At 41.9% G+C, this 20,257-nt stretch overlaps 1 pseudogene across 1 annotated transcript in view; it reads left to right on the forward strand.

Annotated features, from left to right (window-relative positions):
- Window positions 1-742: 742 nt before the first annotated feature.
- Window positions 743-20,257, forward strand: part of LOC309650468 — a 99,503-nt pseudogene continuing 79,988 nt past the window's right edge. Inside the window, exon 1 of the transcript in view lies at window positions 743-773. The product of the transcript in view is annotated as an uncharacterized misc_RNA (transcript). The remainder of the gene's footprint in view (window positions 774-20,257) is intronic.

Genomic DNA, 20,257 nt, shown 5'->3' on the forward strand with positions numbered 1-20,257 from the left:
TAAAACTCATAATATAGTGGGAGGTCATATAATATTACTTCCGTGAACAGTTGCTAACCAGGGACTTCCCTGGTGATGCAGTGGTTAAGAATTCGCCTGCCAATGCAGCGGACACGGGTTTGAGCCCTCGTCTGGGAAGATTCCACATGCCGCGGAGCAAAAAGCCCATGCACCACAACTACTGAGCTGCCCTCTAGAGCCCACAAGCCACAACTACTGTAGCCCACGCGCCTAGAGGCTGTGCTCTGCAACAAGAGAAGCCACTGCAATGAAAAGGCCGCACACCGCACGAAGAGTAGCTGCCGCTCAACGCAACCAGAGAAAGCCCACGTGCAGCAAACAAGACCCAACGCAGCCAAAAAAAAAGAAAAGAAAAAGAAAAATTAAATAAAGAGTTGCTAATCAGCTAGATGCTTTTACTCCTGTAGGGATAGAAGTAATTACGGTAGCTGATGCAAAGTATGCTCCTGAGTTGACAGCTATCCCTATGGTAAACATATGATGGGCCCACAAGAGAAATCCTAAAAAACCAGTGAACATGACTCATACTAATCCCAATTAGCTGAAAGGCAATTTTTGTCCTAAATAGTATGTAATGATATGTGAGTTTACAACAAACCCTGGTAGGCCATGAATACAGACTTCAGGGTGAGCAAAGAGTCAAAATAGGTGTTGGTATAGGATTCAGTCCCCTCCTGCAGGGTCAAAGAAAGTAGTGTTTAGATTTCTATCTCTTAACAATATGGCAATTCTGGCTGCTCGGACTGAGAGTGGTAATTATAGTAATATGGCTATAGTTGGGAAAGATTAAACAAATACTGGTGTTTGGTATTGAGATATGACTGCTGGTTTTGTATTAAAGACTATAGTAATAAAAGTAATAATACCAAGAATTGAAGAGACACCTGCTAAATGTAAGGAGAAAACAGTTAGGTCGACAGAGGCTCCTGCATGGGCCAGATTGCAGGCTAGAGCTGAATACACGGTTCCACTGGTACCAGAACCAGCTTCTACTACTGGTGATATGAGTAGGAGTAAGAATGATGGGGGAAGTAGTCAAAAGTTTATATGATTTATTGGGGGAAATGCTACTTCAGGTGTCCGAGTTATTAGTGGTCCAAGTCAGTTTTCAAAGCCTGCAATCATAATGGGTACAACTATAAAGAAAATTATTACAAGTGCAGGGACTGTTATGACTACCTTACAGGTTTGGGCATCTCCAAGTAGCGCTCCAGGTCAGCATAGCTCAGCCTGGATTAATATACTTAAGGTGCTGCCTGCTACTCCAGCTCAAGCACCAAATAGTAAATATAAAATGCCGATATCTTTGTGATTTGTTGAAAATAATCAGCAGTGTATGAACAGAGGTAAAATGACTGAGTTAGCATTAGACTCTAAATCTAAAGACAGAGATTGAGCCCTCTTTCTTGCAAACCCTGTGGTGAATCAACTAAGTGAATTGTAACTTCAGAGAAGCAGCTTCAATTCTGCCGGTGATTTTCCTGCCTTTTTTTCTCTTTTTCTTTCTCAAATGAAGGAGAAGTAGACTGAAGCCAGTTGACTAGAGGATTTGCCTGTTAACTAAAGTTTCCTGGGGTTAAAACTCATCAATCTCGTAAAAATTTGGCTTAAATACAATGTTTGCTTTACATTCAATTGATGTAGAATAAAGTCTTGCAATCCTTATTTTTAGGAATTAAGTAAATTTTACTCGTTTAGGGTTTTGAAAGCTCTTGGTCTGAACTAACCTAAATTCCTAGTCCAGCACCAATAGAATGGGTGTTGTGTGTAGTAATCGTGTGGGTATTAGGATTGGTAATGATAGGAAGGTTATTTCTTTGTATGTTCAAATTGTTTTGTCTTTGTGTTGTTTAATGAAGGGAATATAGTTATTGATGTGGAGTATGTTAGCTGCAAGTAGAAATATATGCTGAGGACTGCTATGATGGCTATTAGTGTTGGGAGAATGATGTCATTTTTGTTATCTCTTGGATAATTATTCATTTGGTTAAAAACCTTGATAGTGATGGGTGATGTCCTAATGATACTATAATGGTGAGGAAAAGGATTGTGATGGGAGGTGTTTTATCACATGTGTGTGACAATGATACTCTTGTACATGATCTGGGCATAAATAAGAAGAAGATAGTGTTGTTATGATATAAATTAGTATGTTTAGGATTGTTATAATCTGAATATACATTATAATAGCTGTTATTCATCCTATATGGGCAATTGATGAGGAGGCTGTAATTTTTTCCAGGTGAGTATGGCGAAGTCTGCCTCAGCCTCCAGCTATGATTTATAATATCACTATGATTAATAGTTTATTTAGGTTGATGGATGGTGACATGTGGTATAAAACTGATAGGGGTGCAATTTTGTGATGTTGATAGCATCAGGTCTGCTGTTCATGGGATGCCTTGTGTGACTTCAGGCACTCAGAAGTGAAATGGGGAAAGTCCTATTTTTGTGACAAGGGGCGATTGTCATGAGGGTGGATGCTGCTGGATTAAAGATTTTTGTTATTCATTGTGTTCTTTGACCAGAGTATATTAGATTAATGATAATAGCCATTATAAGTAGTATTGATGTGGTGGATTGTTTTCGGAAATATTTGTTGGATGCTTCTGTAGCTTATGGGTTCATGTTTTTTATTAAAATGGGGATACCATTAACCAGTGTGAGCTTGTTATACAATTATATTTCCTGAGATAATGGTCAGTAGAATGATAGTAAAAAACAATGAGAGTTTATTAGCACAGGAAGGATATACAAAAACATTTTGTGGGTATGGGCCTGAAGCTTACATAGAGAGCCTTACTATATAGCATGTGGTGTCATGTGGTAGCATGGAGAATGTAAAATTCTTTGGAAGAATTCAATTCCAGGAATAAGAGCATTGAAACCTCTATGAGTTACTCTATCAAAGTAACTGTTTTGTCAGACATATTTCTTAAGTTTGCTGTGGGTTGCCTGGTATGATGACAGGTAGAGGAAACTCTCATATACATAGGGCTAATGTTAGTAGTAAAAAAACTTTTTATAAGAGTTGTATATGTTGATCATATCAAAATTGTGGGTAAGATGCTCAAATTCATAGAAAGGAGATTTTTAGATGTATTTTAATGATGACTTGGGCTGTATATAATTCTGGCGCCTAGGGACTGTTGAATGCTCCTAAAAATAGATTGTTGTGGAAATGTTTATTATAGGGAAATTGACATATTCTCTAGGAAGGACGGGGTGAATGGGCCTGCTACATTTTCTACATTGAAGACATATACAGGTTTTGATTCTACTTCTGTTAAATCAAGTGGGGCTTCATTGGATTTCTGCTACTGTGGAGATAATCAAATTCTGGGTAGGGGTCAGGAGAAAATTAGTCATAGGTGTTCTTGTGTAATAATTACTGTTGAAAGTGTAAATGATCCATTTATCAGTAAGACTGAGAATAGAATAACTGTTACATTACTTCATATGAGATTGTCTGTGCTACTGTCCCTAGAGCTCCAGTGAGTGAGTATTTTGAACGTGAAGCTCATCCAGATCTGAGGATGGAATAGATGGCTAGGTGTGATATGGCTAATATAAATAGTATGCCTACATTTATATTAATTAGTGGATAAGATATGGGAAGAGGAATTCATGTTGTGAGAGCCAGGGTTAAGGCTAGCATTGGGGCAATAATATATAAATTGATGATGTTGATGGACATAGTGGTTCTTTAATAAGTAATTTGAATGCCTCAGCAATGGGTTGTAATAATCCATGGGGGCTGATGATTTTTGGCCCTTTCTGGATTTGTATATAGCCTAGGATTCTCCATTTAGTTAATATGAGGAATGCTATGGTGAATTAAATTGGGTAATTTGTGAAAGAATGTTGATTATAAACATATTCTTAGGAAGAGGACTTGAACCACTGCAGATAAAGGTTTCAGTTTTACATAATTACCGGGCTCTGCCACCGTAACAAACTCTGTTCTACAGTAGGGTATGTATAAATTAATTGAATGTAGATTATATCATCATTTAGTTTGAAGACATTTTGTAAAGTAAGCCGAATTGCTCTTGTCCTTTCATACTGGAAGAAATCTGCAATAGATAGAAACCAACCAGGATGACTCCAGTCTGAACTCAGATCACGTGAGACTTTAATCGTTGAACAAACAGACAATTAATAGCAGTTATACCATTGAAATGTCGTGATCCAGCATCAAGGTCATAAACCACATTGCCCATATGAACTCCAGAATACAATCACACTGTTATCCCTAGTAAAACTTGTTCCGTTGATCAGTGGTTTAAAAGAACAGGTGATAAAGGATTTTGACTAGTTGGTCTAAATTTTAATCACTCAGAGGCGGTTTTATTCTCCGAAAAATAAATGGCGCACGGGCTCAAGGCACGCCGGCTTCAGTAGTTGTGGTGCGCAGGCTCAGTAGTTGTGGCCCACTGGCTTAGTTGCTCCGTGGCACGTGGGATCTTCCCGGACCGGGGATCGAACTGGGTCCCCTGCATTGGCAAGAGAATTCTTAACCACTGCATCACCAGGGAAGTCCCAGAATTGCAGTCTCCCTTTTAGTATACCTTAAGCCCAAAGAATCCATGGAAATTTGTTACAGAAAATAAGACAAAAAATATTGTAAGGACTATAACAGAAGCATATAGTACACAGTTCATATAGACACATCCCAATCAGTTACAAAGTATATTAAAAGGGAGGCTGCAATTTTAAAAGAATAAGATAAATTATATCCACAAACTCCCAATCTTTCCTGAAACGTTGCAAACTGAAACCCTATTGTATGAAGCAGAAGATTCCAGGAGACATTCTACAAATGAAGGACTCTAAACCCTGTGGTTGGATAAGGAATTCTGGAAGGAAGGTATCCTCACCCAAGGAGAGCAGGTTCCTATACTTCTCTAAAATCACATCCCTGTACAATTCCCATTGATTTTGGTCCAGTCATTCTCACTCCTCTTGAGAGAAATCTATGGCCACATCCTGGAATGCCAGCAGCCCCTGAAATTAAACGTACACATGCCATGTGGCCACGGGAAGAGTTCATAATATGACCCAAGAAGAAAACAGCAAGTTAAGAGAACTGGTTTTAATTTAGAAGACTGTCTTCAATTATCCCCTAATATATATACATATATATATATACATATATTTTTTATTTTTTTACAAAGTAACTTTCTCTACCTTATTTCTAACTACAAGAAAGAGTATGGCATGTGATCCACAAATCCAGTATAGAGACTATACTTGTCTGGAAAAATGATAAAATGATGGTTTCAACACAGGCATATGCATTTTTGAGTGTTTTATTTATATCAAACTGGATAAAATGTGTGTATTTCTCAGACAGAAAAGACATGTCGAGGTAGAAATGTACCTTTCAACTATTCATGGGTACACAAGTACACTGGGGAGATTGTAAAAGTGCAGATCGTGATTCAGTAGGTCCGGTGGGCCTGAGTTCTATTTTTTTCTCAAGCTCATTTTTAACTGGTGATGCCACAGTCTCTGATTCATTAACCACAATTGTGAATATCAGAGACATAATTAGAAAGGTAAAAATTCATATTTAATGTTGAACTTAAAGTGTTTTATGGATTTTACACCTTTAATAGAATAGTAAACACAGCAACAACAATCATTTGTGAATATTTACTATAGACCGTGTATCTTTCTAACTTTTGTGTGTAGGATTCCAGGAAAAAGGCCTGGGCTGCGGTCACAGTGGGCGTGGACCCCGGGCCGGGCCACCCCTCCAGGACCCCCGTTGAGGCCGTACGCTCCTGGCGGCTCCCTCCCCCAGCGTCCCCCTCCCTCCCGGAAGGCCTCTGGGCAGAGCCGTCCCACCCCCTGCGCCCAGAACGGAGCCCGCATTTCCGCAGAGCTGGAACTCCCGGCTCGGGGTCTCTTCCCTCCGCCGTCACGGAACTGCCCTGGAGCCCGAGGGGAGGGCGGCCTCACTGAGGTTGCCGGCTCTGGAGGGGCCCCGGCGGGCGAAGCCGCGACAGTCGTGGGGACGGCGGGCCAGGTAAGTGGGCACCGACCCTCCTCCTGGTGCGGTGCCCGGGCGTCAGCGCAAGACCAGCTTCTGAGGGGCAGGGGTTCGCTGCCACCCGCCGCTGCTGGGCAGAAAGAGCGGCCCCCAGCGTCTGGTCCCGGGGAACTTCGGTCCCTCCTCTCGCCCCTGCCCTTGGCCTGGCTTGCGGGGCCTGGTGGGTGTGGGGAGGGGGGTCGGCCTGAGCTTCCTGAGGGGAAACGGGGCAAGGGAGGCGCAGGGTCCAGTTGGAGCGTCAGCGCCCCTCCTCCTGACTGCAGGGAAAGCGGCTGAAAACGCATCCCCAGGCTTGCAGGCCCCTTGTTCAGCCGAGTCTCTCTGCGCTCCTTCCTCCCTGAGCTAAAGTACAGGGGGGAGGGGACAGGGGAGTGGAATGGCGCAGGTAATCGGGAACATCAAAAGGTGACTGTTAACTAAGGAAAACCAGCTCTCCCAAGGTGAGGAATGGAATGCTTTTCTTTGTATGGGAAGTTGCAAGCGTCTGGGCTCACTGAAATCCTTCCTTTGATATGCACCTCAGCTCTCTGGGTCCTGCATTCTGTATTTGCATATCCTGAGTTCCTCAGGGCCTGCCGGCTCACACTGGAGGGCTGCAAGTGCTGATGTCTGTGACATCCTTTGTTTACTGATATGGCAAGAAATATTCCATTTCTCACAGGTTTGAGGGGCAGACAGTGAAAAAGAGTAGAAGAATCTCGGCATGTACTTTGGTTTACATATAGATAATATTTATACTTAACTGTGCTAATAGAGGTTCTCAAGTCCAATCAACTTGTACTACTGCCCTTTATGTATCAATTTCATCAATATCGTACGATAAATGCGTATAGAATTCACTTAATCCATTTTAATAGGATAATGATTTTTAAAGGAAACATAATAGAAATATAACAACAAAACCTTTACCATTAAAGGCTGGGTCTGGAACAACCTAAATAAATGTTCCATTGTTAAAATATTGAAAGATGTATTCAATAGAAATATCAACAAAATTGACAAATAATAAGGGCAGCAGAATGTTCAAATGTTCTATCTTTATCATTAAAGTGGCAGAAAATCATTTATTAGTAGGCACTGGGGGCAGAAGATGCCTGATTTTATATCTTTGTCATATTTGTGCAGTTGTTTCAGCAAGTAACTTAAAGACAAAATGGAAAAACAAGGAGGTTTGTGCCTGAGATCATGTTGATGTGAAACCAGGGATGGCCACCTTGTGCCAGGTGCATGAAGTTTACCTGCCCAGGTAGACCGCAGAGCTCCTGAGAAGCCAGGGTTGGAATTCTTCTGCTGGGTGCCCCTTAGCTTCTGTGAGTTGATTGATTGTGAGTCATGTTGGGGGAAAGACCTGATCACAGGAAATGGGTGGAAATAGAGTGATTTGGGGAGCAGCTAACGACATTCATCACAGCTCGTGACCTGACTGAATTTTATAGAAACAGGAAAACAAATGCTTCTTATGGAATCAGAGAATATGAGGGTGGGACAATCCCAGAAAATGAGAAACACCCATCCCATTTTCCAGATGAGAAAACAGAGGCCCAGCAAGGTGAAATCCCTCACCCAAGTTGCACCCGTCTCTCCTCCCCACTACATGGGTCATGAAAGCAGGACTCTTCCTGCCTTGATCACTGCTGAACCCCAAAAAGGGCCAGGCATCTAGCAGCTGCTCCAAAAATTTTGGTTGACTATAGGAACAATGCTATTTCTTTCTTTCTCACTCTTATTCAGGATTGTGCCAAGAACTCCCCAGGTTGCGATGTAATTCGATAAATGTAAATATTAATTGAGTTTTGTTGTCATGAGGACTTAGGCTTTGAAGGTAACAGACTTGGTTCAGATCCTGGTTCTGCCACTCAATAGCTGTTTGGCTTTGGGAAAATTACTAAACCTCTCTGAGATTATTTCCTCCTTTGTAAAGTGAGGATAAATCTATCTGAGCCAGCAGAGCACCTGCATGAGAGATGTGCACTAAATATTGGTCTTTCTCACTCTCCTACACCATCTCTCTGTTCTTCCCAGAGAAGTTGTACAGAAGAATATAGTACTCTTTTAAAATAGCTAACTAATTAATTTGTTTTTGGCTGCGTTGTGTATTCGTTGTTATGCACAGGCTTTCTCTAGTTGCGGCAAGCGGGGGCTACTCTTTGTTGTGGTGCGTGGGCTTCTCATTGCGGTGGCTTCTCTTGCTGCACTTGTTGTGGAGCACCGGCTCTGGGCGCGCGGGCTTCAGTAGTTGTGGCCTGCAGGCTCAGTAGTTGTGGTGCATGGGCTTAGCTGCTCTGCGGCATGTGGGATCTTCCCTGACCAGGGCTCGAACCCATGTCCCCTGCCTTGGCAGGCAGATTCTTAACCAATGTGCCACCAGGGAAGTCCGATATAGTACTTTTTAAAAAGGGGTTTTAATTTATTTCAGATTGTGTACATTTTTCTTGTAGAAAAGATTATTCCACTATAGAAACATAAACACGCAAAACCACTCCAAATGCTGTATTCTATGGGTTAGATATTATCAGTCACATTTTATAAGTAATTGGGCAAATGCCAAAGCACTAGCTACTGGGGAGTAAGAAGACTCAAATCTGGAGTGCCCCTCACCCCAATTTCAAGAGCAGAGTGTGTTTTTCAAATCCATGTTTCATCTGGTCTTTGCTTCTCATCCATCTTTGCTTCTCATCCATCCTCTGTGTCTGCCTTTCTCAAGAAGGCTCAGATCCTCCGCTTTCACACCCTCGTGGCTGGTTGTGCCCCAGCTCCCGCCCTGGAGCCTCTGCATGCCTGGGTGTGCCTGCTCCCCCTGTGCATCACCAGCTTTGCCAGGGAGCTGCTGTATCGTGCACTGCTTGCTGTGCCCAGAGTACCTGGACCCTTCTGGTACATGAAGTACACCCTCATCACCATGTGTGCATGCCCATCCCCTTACCTTATATCCTGCCTCTAAGCCAGGGTTGGGGTTGACTACAGTGTGCATTCAGCTGTGTGAGGTGCTGGGATCAAAGTGAAGTTCCCAACTTTTGAAGTTGCAGGCTTGAGGGGCACACAGTGATTTAAAATCAGGTCACCTGACTTAAAGGGGGGACTGATTGATTTAAAGCCAAGGCAGCTGACTTAAAGCCTGTGTCCCTCAGCTGCAGGACGAGACCAAATTTGGCGGTGCACGGGTTCTATCCAAGCCAACAATGCTATTCAGGAAGAGCTTCCAGCAGCGCCTTAGTGCAGGGGGACTTGGTCGGTGGTCTTGCCCCTGCCCTCAGAGGGGGGCCACCTGCTCTTCTGGAGCATCGGGGGTGTGGGGGGGGAGTGCAGAGTCCCAGCTGGAGTTGCGGCACCCTTGTCTGATGGCAGGGAAAGGGGGGCGGGGCTGTGTGGTGTCCTGGGGCTGGACTCACCAGGTCGACTCAGCCTCTCAGCCTCCTAAGCTACCCCTCACACACCCCACAAGAGTTTCCAATAATATGTAATTGCGCCTTAGGTTCTCGGTCTTCAAACTCATACCCAGGCTCCCAGATCCCTTGATTCAGCCTATTCCTCTGTGCTCTTTCTTCTATTACATAGAGTCCGAGAGGGAGGGGCTGGGGGATGGGACTGGAGGGATCCCGGCAGCACTGGCCTCAGCTGACTAAAGAGATCCGGGGCCTGCGCTATCACACACGTGCGAGGACCCTTAAGGCGGAATCGAGGGGGCCAGTTAGACGCAGTGCTTGCTGCCTCAAGTGAGTATGGATCACCGTCGGGTGGGGAGCACGCTGACCCCTGAGAAGTACTGTTAGGAGGATGTGTTCCTCCCTTGGCTTCAAGGACGTGGGTGGGCTTCAGGGCTCCAGTTCCTCTCCAGGCCTCCAGGTCCGACTGCACCGCAGCGGGCTTGCAGACCTGTCTTCCTGTCCCAGAACTTGCCAGGCTCCAGGAAGAATCCAGACTGCAGAAATGGTGCCTGAGCACTCCAGCGTAAGAAGTGCTGTCCCTGGGGACCCAACAGTGGAGGGAGGAAGGGTGAAGGGACTGGGGGTTAGGGTAGGGAGGGGTGGCTGCCCTGGGAGACATTGAGAGAGAAATATCGCCCCCCACACCCCTGCCCCTGCAACTGACGCATTGATGCCATAGGATCTCAGGGCCTTTTAGTCAGAGATGCCTCTGCTTCTTTACTCCTGTGTTCAAAACTATGCAAAACCAACTCTTCATCCTCTTGCTGCCTTGCCAGGACTTTTAAAGCACTGTTCTTTTGAAGCACTCGTTCCCTAAACTGCAGTTTGGAGCTGTTCCAGCTATTTAAAAGTGTTCTCCTTAAACTGAGACTAAATCCTACTCTTTTGGAAAAATGTCCTTAACTTCATTGGAGATCGTCTTTTCTGCCCATTCCTTCCTTCTACTGCCCTCTTAAGAACCCCTGTGCTCAAAGAGCTTGGTGATTTATTTTTTGCTTGATGTCAAAAAGAAACCTTCCCCATGCACCCCAAAAAGCTTTCCTGGATCATAGGTGTTTCAAAACCATGACAGTGTTTTGCAGTTAGTATACACTGGGTAGACTGCCTAGCAATCCCTCCAAGAGCCAGAGGTGAGCAACACTTTTGCTTATTTGATTGGATGTCCTTCAAGTTTAGGAAGGTACCATTCTTATGACCCAGGAGATAAGACAGAGCCCTGGATGGCTGTGGCTGTGATTAGATAACTTCTGATGATTTTATTTCCCTTACTGAGCTGCTGCTTCTAGGTTAAATTCATTTTATTACCTGTCCATTTTTAAAGAAAGACTGACAAAGTCACTGGAATAGGTCAGGAGTCTGAGCTCAGGGTTGGTCAAAGGTACTCACAGGGAGGAAGGTGGATAAAAATAGGTGGGTAAATAGGAGGGTTAGCAAGTACAGCCAGGACACCCGTGTTCATCGTGCATACTAATAAAGGCCAGAATCGCCTCATTTATCTCTGGTGGGAAGTTCTGATGGTTTCACAGGATCAAACTCAAATCATATTCAAACTAGGGGATTTCCCTGAGCATAAAAGGAAGTGTCCATCCCTAGCAGGAGTCGCTGCAGAGGAATAAAGATGTAGATGTAGAGAATGGACTTGAGGACACAGGGAAGGACAAGGGTAAGCTGGGATGAAGTGAGAGAGTGGCATGGACATATATACACTACCAAAGGTGAAATAGATACCTATTGGGAAGCAGCTGCATATAGCACAGGGAGATCAGCTCAGTGCTTTGTGACCACCTAGAGGGGTGGGATAGGGAGGGTGGGAGGGAGACACAAGAGGGAGAGGATATGGGAATATATGTATACGAATAGTTGATTCACTTTGTTATACAGCAGAAGCTAACACAAAAAGGTAAAGCAATTATACTCCAATAAAGATGTTAACAACAACAACAAAAAAACCCCAAAATCTAAGTCAATCAAGCCAACGCAGACAATGTATGTGTTTACAGTTCAAGAAATCCACAAGAGAATCCTTTATTCTGTAGGCAATGAATGGTCCATTCGAAAAGAAAAAAACTTTCTAAAATGTTGTTTTTCCATTTATTGTTCAGAACATCCTTTTTATACCTCTGCATTTCTTACTATTCAAAGCCAAGTCACGTGAGTTACAGGGAAGCAGCTGATTGATTTAAAGTTGGGTCATGTGATTTAAAAACCAGTGGCAGTTGATTGATTTAAGTCCTGGTCATATGACATGAGAAGGGGGTGCTAAAAACTGCTTTTTCATCTCTGGCTCAGAATATCATATTTACCTACCTTGGTTTTTCTTATGATTTAGAAAACTTGGGCTGTCTCTCCTTGGAATCATCAGGAGAAAAATACAGCATTTCAGGTTCATTCTTGAAACCAACTTCTCACGGTTAAGGTGTATTGGCTAAAAGATCTTCCTTCTTCAAGAGATTCCAAACCTCTGTAAGACACTTCATTGTAATTGGAGAAAAAAGAAGAATGAATTCAGGCCAGCAGCTGCAGGAGACCAAGGCAGCCCCCAGGATTAGGGAAGGAGGGGGAGGAAGGGCTGAGAGTTTGGCTTTAGAGCAGACAACCCCCAGAGGACACTGAAGCACAGGCAGAGCCCACCTGCCACTCCCAGTTTGGCACTCCAGGGTCAGATTTGGGTTTGGAGATGGGGTTGCTGTAACCCCAAGGAGGTGAGCAGAGAGGAGGAGTTGATTACCGGTCTCCTCTGACTCTCTGACCCAAATTGCCTGGCTTCACAGGGGGGACAGAGTTTTGCTTTCAGCAACTGATGGGCACTTCCAGGCTGGTCGGGTTGCCCAGTGACCCGACAGCCTGACAGGCTGACAGCAGTGTGACCGCCCTTTGTTTTTCCAGAATCTGTACATCAGGAGGTTCATGGGTGTGGGAGCCCATTCACTGCCCCTCCCCCCAAGGGGGATGACACCTTCCCTGGCTGTACCCTATGATCACCAGGTACTTGAAATGAATGCAAGTTTTTTGACTTCAAGGAAATGCTCACATAACCGTTTCTTCCTCATAATGTGTGAGATTTACTATAATGGAAGGACATTATAAAGAACAAGTAGGAAACTCACCTGTTGGTCTCCATGTAGGAGTTTATTTTGCATGAATCCCTCCTACATGAGTAGATAACAGAGGTTTATTTTTGTTCCCGTGTGTGTAGTTGTGTCAGAGGATGTAGGTATGGTGATTTGAAGCCGTCAAAGAAATATTCTCAGAACTCTCAAGACTTCTCTTGATTGGAACCGAAAGAGACCTGGAAAAGGAGGAAAAGAAAAGGAGGAGGGAGAAAGAATGACTGTGTCTCAGTAAATTCACCTTCCTGGTTGATTGTTCTGTCTTCTCATTTCTTTTAACTTCTATATATGTCTAATGGAATAATGTAGAAAGGCTGATTTTTATGCTTTAAAAGATTTTACATCACAAAGAAACTAGAAGTGGCTAACAGAACTTATTCAAATCAATTTTACATAGAGACTTTGATATTAAATTTGTATACTAAAATGGGTTTATCCAAATTTTCTCTTTCTTTTTGAGTGAATATTTGTAACATATTTTTGTAGATAATAATTTATCCTAGATATACAAAATTGTGAGAATGGGTACCATTTTTTTACCACTTAAATAGTTTCTTTTAAATGAATAGATTTGTACACGTTAAATGCCAATGTTGTGTCTTCCATTTTGTTTTTCAATTCCTTGATTTCCAAAACTTGTGTTTATTTAATTGATTTCTATCTAATAATCTGTCTCCCCTTTATTGTTTCTTACTTTATATTTTATTGATCTATAGTTAATTTACATTATTATATTAGTTTCAGAGGTACAACAGTGATTCATAAATGTTTAGGTTCTTCTCCATTTATAGATATTATAAAAGAGTGGCTATATTCCCCATGCTATACAGTACACCACTGTAGATTATTGATTTTATACATAGTGGATTGTACCTCAAAATCTCCTACCACTATTTTGCTCCTCTACCCTATCTCTCCCTGCTGGTAACCACTAGTCTGTTCTTTAATCTGTGAGTCTGTTTTTTTTGTTGTTGTTGTTTGTGTTGTATTCAAATTTTTAGATGCCACGTGTAAGTGATAACATACCATGCTTGTTTTCTCATAACATACCATGCTTTTTTTCTCATAACATACCATGCTTGTTTTCTCTGCGGCTTATTTTACTAAGCATAATACCCTCCAAGTCCATCCATGTTCTTGCAAATGGCAAAATTTCATTTTTTGCTGGTCATCATAAAAAATCTTTTTTATCCACTAAGCTATTGATGAACACTTATTTTGACTCTATATCTTGGCTATGGCAAATAACACTGTTATGAACATTGGGGTGCAGTTATTTTTTTGAAATAGTGTTTTTGTTTTCTTCTGATATACCCAACAGTGAAATTGCTGGATATTATGGTAGTTCTATTTTTAGTTTTTTGTGGAACCTCCATTCTGCCTTCCACAGTAGCTGCACTACTTCACATTCACATCAAGAGTGTACAAGAGTTTCCCTTTCTCCACATCCTCACTAACCTTTGTTATTTGTGATCTTTTTGATGACAGCCTTTCTGACAAGACTGAGGTGATATATCTCGTAGTTTTGATTTGCATTTTACTGCCGATTAGCTATGTTTAGCATCTTTGTGAGTTCTGGCTGTCTATCTGTATTTTTTCCTTGGAAAAATGTCTATTTAGGTCTTCTCATTTTTTTAAAAAAGATTTTGGGTGTTCTTTTGATATTGAGTTGTATGTGCTGTTTCTGTAGTTTAGATATGAACCCTTGCTTGGTCATCTTTTTGGTGTTAACCTCTTATCATGTGCAAATATTGTGTCTCCTTCAGCAGGTTGTCTTTTCATTTTGTCTTTGGTTTCCTTTGCTGTGCAAAATCTTTTAAGTTTAGTGAAGTCCCATTTGTTTATTTTTGCTTTTGTTTCATTTGCCTTAGTAGACTGAACCTAAAACTGTTGCTATCATTTATGTTGAAGAATGTTGTATACTTTCCTCTAGGGGTTTTATGGTTTCTGGTCCTACATTTAGGTGGTTATTCAGTTTTGCATTTATTTTATATATGCTGTGCTAAAATAATCTAATTTTATTCTTCTCCATCTAGCTGTCCAGTTTTCCCAGTACCACTTATTGAAGAGACAGTTTTTTCTCCATATTGCCTGCTTTGTCATAAATCAATTAAATATAAGTGTGTGGGCTTATTTCTGGGATCTCTGTTCTCTTCCAGTGATCTTTGTGTCTGTTTTTGCTCCGGTACGATTCTCTCTGATTACTGTCACTTTGCAGTATAGTCTGAAGTCAAGGTGCGTGATGCCTCCAGCTCTGTTCTTTCTCAAGATTGTTTGGCTATTTGGGATCTTTGTGTTTCTATACAAATTTTAAAATTACTTTTTCAAGTTCTGTGCAAATGCTTTGGTATTCTGATAGGGATTGCATTAAATCTGTAGATTGTCTTTGGTAGTATGGTTATTTTAAGAGTATTAATTCTTCCAGTCTATGCACATGCTATATTTTACCATCATTTTGTGTTGTCTTCAACTTCTTTCACCAATGGCTGATAGATTTCTGCGCACATGTCTTTTACCTGCTTAGGTGTGTTTATTCGTAGGTATCTTATTCTTTTTGATGTGATTGCATATGGTGTTGTTTTCTTAATTTTTCTTTCTGACAGCTTTGAGGTTTTTTTTTTCTTCTTTTTCTAATTCCTTCAGGTGTAATGTTATGTTGTTTATTTGATATTTTTCTTGATTCCTAAGAATAAGCTTGTATCATTATAACATCCCCCCGTGAACTGTGTTGGCTCTGTCCCATAGATTTTGGATCATTGTGTGTTCGTTTTCATTTGTCTTTGGTATTTTTGGAATCCCTCTTTAATTTCTTCAGTGTTCCTTTCTTCCCCTTTTATTCCCTTCATCTGTGATGTGAGGACTATCTTTAATATTATGTTTGGATTTCTTTCAGTTTTGTGTATTTGTGTTTGTGTGTGTGTGTGTGTGTGTGATTATTTAAGTTGCTGAGCTCTTAATTTCACTTGGAAACTACCAACCCTGCATTGTTACTCTCCTCCCCCACAGTTGCTGAATTTGACCTTATATTTTACATCTACTTGTTTGTGTGTCCCTTAACTTCTTATTGTGAATATAGATTTTATTACTGTTTTCTTTCATCCGTCCCATTAGCTGTGTACATGGTTGATTTACTACCTTTGTTGAATATTTACCTTAGCAAATGAGCTTTTTCCTTTAGTAAGTTTCCTTTCCTAATTTTTATGTTTCAGTCGTGACCATTTCTGTTTCACTTAGAAAAGCCCCTTTAAGATTTCTCATAAAGCTGGTTTGGCGATGCTGAGCTCTTTTAGTTTTGCTTCTCTGTAAAACTTTAGATATCACCATCAAATCTGAAGGAGAGCCTCGCTAGGTAGAGTATTTTAGGTTATCGGCTTTTCCCTTTCATGACTTTAAATATACCATGCCACTCCCTTCTGGCATGCAGAGGTTATCGAGAAAAGTCAGCAGATAACTTTATGCAATTTCCCATGTTTGTAACTTGTTGCTTTTCCTTTGCTCCTTTTAATAGTGTCTTTTTATCTTTATTATTTTTTCCATTTTAATTACAATGAGTCTTGGTGTAGTCCTCTTTGGGTTGATCCTGTTTTGGCCTTACTGTGTTTACTGGACTTGGATGTCTGTTTTCTTTCCCAGATTAAGGAACTTTTCAGCTCATATGTCTTCAGGTTTGTTCTACACCGCTTTCTCTTTCCTTTTTGCTTCTGGGACCAGTATAATGCAAGTATTAGTACACTTGATGTTATTTCACAAGTCTGTTCAACTTTCCTCATGTCCTTTTAATCTATTGTTTTACCGTTCATCTTCAGTGATTGCCAGTACTCTGTCCTTCAGTTTTCTGATTCATTCCTCTGTATCATTTAGTCTACCGTAGTTTCCTTTTAGTGTATTTTTCATTTCAGTTATTGCATTCGTCATCTCTGTTTTGTTGTTCTTTAATGGTCTAACTCTTTTTAAAAAACTTCTAACTTCTTGCTCTGGTCGTCCATTCTTCTCCTGAGTTCTCTGATCATCTTTACCGTCATTACCTTGAACTCTTTCTTGAGTAGATTGGCTACCTCCACTTCACTTAGATCTTCTTCTGAGTTCTTATCTTGTTCCTTCATTTGGATCGTGTTTCTGTGTCACCTCATTTTTCTTAACTTGCTGTTTTTATTGCTATGTATGTAGTAGATTCGTTACATTTCCTGACCTTGGAGAAGTGGCCTTTTGTAGGAGAGGTCCTATGTGTCCCAGCAACCCAGTGTCCCCTGGTCACTAGAACTATATGTTCTAGGTGTACCCCCTATGTGGGCTGCTTGGGCTCTTCTGTTGTGGTGGGCTGACTACTGTGGGTGGTCTGGTAGGCTTGGCTGTCCCCAGACTGCTTGTTTGCCAGGCTCTGCCTTGTATGGAGGCTGTCTGTGCTGCTTGGTGAGACTAAATCATAAGGCAGCTGGCTGCACAACTCTGGGGGACACCAAATCTAGTGCTGGTTCACTTATGGGTAGAACTGCAGTCCAGGTGATAATCAGGGCTAGTGCCCAGTCACTGGTCCTGGGGTTATTCTAGCTACTGGGAGGAAGAGACAGGTCCTGAATTCTGGCTGCAGGGCCCAGGAGTCGCAGAGTTGGTGTTGGATCACTGTTCCTGACACAGCTATCTGCAGGGTCTGGGGTGTCCCTAATCTTGTGTTGGCATTCTGATGGGCAGGGTCAGGACCCAGCTGAGTCCATGGCTGCTTCTGGCCTGCAAGTGAGTGTTCTGGTCACACAGGCTGCTGGGCTGTGGTATTCCTGGAGCTGGTGTGTGCCTGTTGGTGTATGAGGCTGATCCCAATGCTAGAGCAGGTTTGCTGTTGGGTAGGTCCAAGCTCCATCCAGTCCCTGTGCAGTTATCACCTGCCAATGGTGAGGCTGACTCCAAGGCCAGAGTAGGCTCACTTGTCAGAGGGGCCAGAGACTCTGGGGCTGGTGCCTGTCCACTGAGGTGTGGAGGCTGGTCCTGGGGCTTTTGGTGGCTGGGCCCATGTCCAGGGGCAGCTGTGCATTGAGAGGGTCTGAAGGCAGCCTGTTTGCCGGTGGGTGGCGCTATGCCCCTGCTCAGTTAGTTGCTTGGCCTGCAGCATCCTAGTACTTGTGTCTCTAGTCTGGTGGAAATGGGTAGGGCTAGGTCCTGAGGCTAAAAAGATAGAGGGAGGATTCTCAAATTATGCTTGCTGGTACCAGTGTCCACGAGGTAGAAGGAGCTCCCCCGAATGGCTGCTGCCAGTGTCTCTGTCCCTGAGGCTGTGCTGTAGTTGCCTCTTGCCTCTCTGGGAGACTCTCCAAGATCAGGAGGTAGGTGTGACCCGGGATCCTTTCAAATGACTGCTTCTGTTCTGATTCTCGGATCATGTGGGATTTTGTGAGCATCTTTTAAGAGTGGAATCTCTATTTCCCACAACCCTCTGGCTCTCTGGAAAATAAGCACTACTGGTCTTCAAAGCCCAACTTTCTAGGAACTCTTCTTTCCAGAACAGGATCCCTGGGCTTGGGAGCCTGATGTTGGCTTCATACCCCTTGCTACCTGGGAGCACCTCTGAAATTGTAATTATTCTCACATTTGTGGGCCACCCACCTGGTGGTATGGGTCTTGACTCTATTGAGATTTTGCCCTTCTTTCCTGTCTTGTCGAGGTGCCTTCCTTATATCTTTAGCTGTAAAACATCTTTTACGGTAGGTCCCGGCCTGTTTCATCAATTGCTGATCTGTAAACAGTTGTGACTTTGGTGTGCCCATGAGAGGCAGCAAGCTCCGGGTCTTTGAATGCTACCATCTTGGACAATCTGTCCACTTCATTCTTAATCATATTATTTAAGCTTTCTTAGTATCTTATTTGATTAGCGACAGTTTGAAATTTATTATCACTCATGTTTACTTCGCCTGTTTAAAGAAATTGAATAGTGCATTCATTCAGTTTGAAATGAAGGTAGTGACCTGTGAATTTCCATACCTCAAAAATCAAGGATAGGACAAAAGCCTTTTCGACCTGTGTTACCCTCAAACTCTGCACCCCACCCCAGCCTGGCAATTAACCTCTTACACCCATGCTCACACCTTCTGTTTTCGGACCGTTAACCATCATTGCATCTTTATGTGTGTTGACAAAGTGAACTCTAGTCTTTCCAGTTTTTGAGTTTTGTTTTTTGGTTTAGGGAACAGTCCTACTATGAATGTACATTTACTGGTCTGCTGAAGTTCATATATAAACCTGTCAAGCACATTACCAGAATTGGAATTGCTTGTATACACACTTTGATAAATTTTAGAGACAATGGTAGAACAGAAGTAAATTGTATTTCAAATCCCACAATATTTTCACACCATGAAAACCCTTCCCTGTTTACTATATTTGTGTGTAGTTTATCTTTATGCCCATACTATATTTCCCAGAGATGGGTAAGTGTTACTTTTCTTGCTAGCACATTTACCGTATTGTTCAAAGTCAGGCGTTTAGTGGTTTTAGCATGATCCTATTTCCATGAACTCGCAAATACAAGATCTTCTCTCACACTGTCTTTTACTCCCTGCTGTTTTATATTGCCCTCCTAATTCTCAGTCCTGGTCTTTCTTTATGTTCTTCATCAACCTGGATAGGTTATACTATTTTCTCCCTTATTCAAGACCAACAGAATAGAATAGAACACCCAGAAATAAACCCTGATATATGGCCAAATGATTCTTGACAAGTTGCCAAGACTTTTCAAAGTAGAAAGGATAGTATTTTCAACAAATGGTGCTGAGAAGTCATGTTGTCAACATGCAAAGTAGGAAGATGGACCCTTACCTAACATCATATGCAAAAATTAATGAAAACGTATCAAGAAACTAACTATAAGACCTAATAAAATAAAAAGTCTTAGAAGAAGACACAGGACAAGGGCTTCATGACATTGGATTGGCAGTGTTTTCCTCAATATGAAACGAAGGAACAACAAAGGTACAGCTGAGAAAAAAATTAACAATTTGCAGTACATAATTAAAAAAAAATGTGTATCAAAGAAATGTAAACAGAATAAAATGGCAACCCACAAGATGGGAGAAAATATTTGAAAGCCATGTATCTGACAAGAGATGTCTATTCAGAATATACAGAGAACTCCTACACCTCAACAAAAAGCAAACACCCTGATTCAAAAATGGATAAAAGACTTGAGTAGATGGTTCTTCAAAAAGATGTACAAATGACTAAGCACTTGAATAGATGCTCCATATCACTAAATGCATGTTTATATATTTGTGTGCATGCATACACACACAAGCACACACACACATACACAAGCAGAAAACAAGTATTGGTGAGGATGCGAGGGAGTTGGAACCATTGTGCTATGTCAGTGGGAATGTAGAATGATACAGCTACTTTGCAAAAGAGTATGGCAATTTTTCACATATTGAAAAAAAGAATTACTACATGATCCAAGAATTTTACTATGAGGTATACCCAAAGGAATTGAAATCAGGGTCTTAAAGAAATATTTGTACTCCAGTGTTTAGAGCAGTAATAATCAGAGTAGCTAAAATATGAAAGCAACCTAAGTGTTCATCCACTAGTTCCTGGATAAGCAAAGTGTGGTATACCCATATAATACAATATTATTCAGCCTTAAGAAGGAAAAGATCTAG

This window comes from Balaenoptera physalus (assembly GCF_965194825.1).
Source record: "Balaenoptera physalus genome assembly, contig: SUPER_1_unloc_22, whole genome shotgun sequence".
Lineage (NCBI taxonomy): Eukaryota > Metazoa > Chordata > Mammalia > Artiodactyla > Balaenopteridae > Balaenoptera > Balaenoptera physalus.